The 4728-nt window shown below is 40.5% G+C and overlaps 1 non-coding gene across 1 annotated transcript; it reads left to right on the forward strand.

Annotated features, from left to right (window-relative positions):
• The first annotated feature begins 1758 nt into the window (after positions 1-1758).
• Positions 1759-1901, forward strand: LOC114226880 (U4atac minor spliceosomal RNA). Its single transcript, XR_003612990.2, has one exon. It is a non-coding gene; the product is annotated as a U4atac minor spliceosomal RNA (small nuclear RNA).
• Positions 1902-4728: the final 2827 nt, after the last annotated feature.

Here is a 4728-nt window from a genome sequence, read left to right on the forward strand (position 1 = left end):
CAGCCAGGGAAAGGAAGGCCCATTCTAGCACGAATCTTCCTGCATCGGGCTTCTAGTATAATATAAAATGCTTATTTCAGGACATATTGGCATATGCCTGCCTTTTTGTTTCTCTCAGATTTAGTGTTTTCTTTATTTGGATTCTTAAGACATCTTTGTCTTTGTCTTCGAAGGAAAATAACCCAATTCATCTATTCCTTCTCTCCCTGTACCTCATTTATTTCTCTTATGGCACTTACTGTGATGCATACTTTTTGGTGTGTCCACCACTTTATTGTTAGTATCCTTCTCTGGACATCCAAGCCCATGGTGTGTCATTCATCTCTCTGGCCCACGTGCACCCACATTGAGCCTGACAACCCATTTGGACCTTCTTCTGAGGATTATTACATTCGAGCTGCATCAATGTAGGCCGTGCTCCTGAGCCACTTGTGCTAGTCAGCTCAGGACAACAGGAAACAATCTCAGCTCCCACTCCATCCTAATAGTGAGATAAGGAGAATGTACTATGAGGGGTGCTTTCCTCTGAGGGGTGTTGGAGGAAGACTGGCGGGAATAGGTGGGAAATTCCTCCCATGGGCTGGCAAGTGCACTGGCTCCTCGGGACGTCTATTAACTCCTTCAGGACAAAAGGACTCATTTTATAAGGACCTTCTTAAGCAGGAGTTTTCTAATATTTGAGTGCATAAAAATCACAGAATGGGTTTGTGTAAAATGCAGATTTCCCAGGCCCCACCTACGAGGGGACTGATTTGTCATGGGTAGTGTCCAGGAATGCAGATAACAGTCATGATTTAATCATGCATTTAACAGTCATGATTCTCCTCCTCCCCATTATGCTGATGCAGGTGATCCTCTGGCCCTAATTCAGGAAGGATTAATAGGCTATCAAGAATTATTTTCTCTAAATTGGTAGCACCTGCCTTGGCAGAGCCGTGTCAGTCCAAAGCCACATATAGCATTGATTAAGCTGGTAGGATGATACCTTTACTGCTTTGGCAACATGAATTCTAGTAGAACCAGAAGCAATAAATAGGTATAGTCATTTAAATTCTCAGCAATAAAATAGTATAGATGGACCTGGAGAGTACTATGCTGAGCAAAATAAGGCAGTCAGAGAAACATAAGTATCACATGATCTCACTCATATGTGAAATCTAATGAACCAAATAAACTGATGATCAAAAATAGACCCAGAGTCTCACTCATATGTGGGATATAATGATCAACATAAACCAATGAACAAAAATGGATCCAGAGACAAGGTGGCACTGAGCAGACCATCCAACCTCGGGGAGAAGGCAGGGGAGGGGGTGGGGGGGTTAGAGATAAACCAAAGGACTTACATGCATGCATATTAGCATGAACAATGGACACAGACACTAGGGTGGTGGGGGCTTGCTCTAGGGGGTGGGAGTGGTGGTGGGGTTAATCAGGGGGAAAAATGTAATACTTTAAACAATAAATAAATAAATAAACTCAGTACTTCACATAAGGAAAAAAAATAGACCCAGAATCATAGAAGTATGAACAGACTGTTGAACCTCAGAGGGAAGGCAGGAGAGGCATACTGGTATACTAGTATGCATAACCTGTGGACACAGACAAGGTGGCGGTGAGGGCTTGGGGAGGGGGGAAACAGGAGCGGGCTGGAAGAGGTTAATGGCGGGGGGGGGGGGGAACCTATGCAATACTTTCAACAATAAAGGTTTTAGAAAATAAAAAAAATAAGTTCTCAGCAATTTAAAAGATGAACTCGTCTTCCTTTTCTTGGGGTTGTGCTACTGTCCAATGAGCACATAGTGAGGGCAGTACTGTTGATGCCTAAACAACACACTCATATTGACTAGAACTCTGCTTTACCTGGGTGCAATTTGGGGGGGAAATAAATTTTTAAAAAAAGATTAACTCAAGACCCCCAAATTCTGTCCAATTCTAGATGATGCACTTTCAGAGGGTTACCGGAGAGGTCCAGAAGAAGAAGCTCAAGATGGTGATGGGTTTAAAAACCATGGCATGTGTGGAGCGGCTGAAAGAAGTGAAGGCTCTGCAGGCCATGGGAAAGGGGCTGTCTTCACACAGCTGCAGCACAGCTGTCATAATCTGGGGTGGGTGGAGGGGCATTCATTCTGTGTGGGTCCAGAAGACACAACATACTAGTACTCATCCCCGCAGAATTGGATCCTGATCTATGTCCCAATGATTTGTCTCACAAACATCTGTGACCACAATGACATGAACTATAGCATAAATAAATTTAAATGATGATCAAAATTTGGTTAAATCTTTGAAGCTGAGCACAATACTTTACCCTGTAGTAATTCCAAATTGTCCTGTGCTTTTCTCGTTCTATTTCCAGTTCTTCACTCACTCACTCAGTTCCCACTCTCAAGTATCGCTCCTCTTACCTCTGTACCTGGTATTTGATTTATTCTTAAAATTAGGCAACTCCTCTAGGAAGTCCTCCTTGATTTCACGTCTTGTGAGTGAGGCGCTAACTGTCCTTTGGTTCCTGGCTGTCTTTTCAATGATGTCTATACAGAGAGCAGCCTTGGAAATAGATTTAATGCCTCCATCTGAAGGACATGGCAAGTTTGTTTTCTTGGTAGAATAAAAGATTCAGGTTCCCTAAACTCTCAGGCCTCAGCTGTGAAGCAAGTCCACTGCTCGTGCAGCCTCCAACAGGTTCCCTTCAAGTCAACCTTGTGAAAATTGCTGGGTAGCAGGAGCTGATGCAAACATGAACTCGTGTTTGTGTCATGAGTAATAGAGTTCTTTGTCATTGATTCAGGAGTATGGTGACTTCTGCCACCAGTTTCCATTAAACTATGTCAGACAAAGTCATAGCTTACAAGGAAGGTAAAACCTCAGATCCTCAGTTCTGGATAAATGGTCTCCCTGATGACTTATTTTATCATGGTGTTTTTCATCTCTCACATTGTAATTATCAGCTTATACTCTGATAGCCTCAGGAGAAATAGGTGACTGTTTCTGACTCATCTTTGCTTTCCCAATATCTAGCACATAATAGAAGAGTTTACTTCAGGATATTTGAAGTTTCAAAAGCCTATATATAAAAGGCTGTTTTCAAAAATCCAGGAATAATTAAGATGATATTGCAGAAGAAAAACAAACCTGAAGGTCTTATACTACTGAATTTCAAGACTTTTTATAGAGCAGTTAAGAACTTTCAGTATGATGCCCTAATTGGTTTGGCTCAGTGGATAGAGCGTCGGCCTGCGGACTGAGGGATCCTAGGTTCCATTCCAGTCAGGGGCATGTGCCTTGGTTATGGGCTCATCCCCAGTAGGGGGTGTGCAGGAGGCAGCTGATCGATGTCTCTCTCTCATCGATGTTTCTAACTCTCTATTCCTCTCCCTTCCTCTCTGTAAAAAAATCAATAAGACATATTTAAAAAAAGAACTTTCAGTATGAAACTAGAAATGGACTGATGGAACAGAAAGGAAAGCTCATAAACAGACCCACTCATATGTGGTCACTTGATTACTGCAGTACAGTAGGGAAAGGGAAAAGGAAAGGGAAAGGAAATGAGAATGGGAATGGGAAAGGGAAAGGGAAAGAATGGTCTTATTAAATCATGCTGGGTCAAGTGAATAGCCATATAAAAATTAATTTTCATCCCTACTTCTCACTGTAAACAAGATTAATCACAGATGGACAGATGGTATTATAAATAAAATAAAAAATATTTATTAAAATGCAGAATTGCTTTATCACCTTGAAATAGACAAAGATTATATAAATAAAATATACTCAAAAGCACTATCCATAAAGAAAAACAAAGATACAGTGGGCTACATTATAATTAAGAATGTCAGTTCATGAGGAGATATTAAGGCAGTGAAAAGACAAGCTACAGAATGAAAGAACATATTTGCAAGACAGATAGCTCAAAAGGGTGTACTAGTATAAGCAATACATATTTATAGAAATGAATGGGAAATAGATAATGCAATAGAAAAAAAAGAGAGTAAAATACATGAAAAGACACATTACAAAAGGAGATACTCAAATGTCCAATCAACACAGGAAAAGGTACTCAACTTCATAGGTTTTAGGGAAATGCCAATTAAAAACAATTTATATATATATATTATTTATATTATTTATATTATTTATTTCAGAGAGGAAGGGAGAGGGAGAGATAGAAACATCAGTGATGAGAGAGAGTCATTGATCAGCTGCCTCCTGCACACCCCCTACTGGGGATCGAACCCAAAACCCGGGCATGTGCCCTTGGCTGGAATCGAACCCGGGACACTTCAGTCAGCAGGCTGCTGCTCTATCCACTGAGCCAAACCAGCTAGGGCCAATTAAAAACAATTCAAATACCATTTTACAATTACATTAATGGCTCAAATGAAGAAGACAAGCAACTGCAAGTATTGGTGGTACAGCACCCTCCTATATACTGATGGTGGGAGTGCATGTTGGTGTTAAGTACTTCAGCATACTATTTGGTGGTAACTAGTAAAACTGAACATGAGCATTCTCTACCACCCAGCAATTTCATTTGCAAAAAAATATACCCAGAAGTAATGCATACAGATAGTAATCATAAAATATGTACAAAAAATGTACGTGACACAATTATTAGTAATAGCCCCAAACTAATACCAACTCAAATGTACATCAAGAGTGGAATCTATATATATAAAAGTGTAATATGCAAATAGACCAGATGGTGGAACGACCGGTTACTATGAT

The sequence above is a fragment of the Eptesicus fuscus genome, chromosome 17, assembly GCF_027574615.1.
Source record: "Eptesicus fuscus isolate TK198812 chromosome 17, DD_ASM_mEF_20220401, whole genome shotgun sequence".
In the NCBI taxonomy this organism is placed as follows: Eukaryota; Metazoa; Chordata; class Mammalia; order Chiroptera; family Vespertilionidae; genus Eptesicus; species Eptesicus fuscus.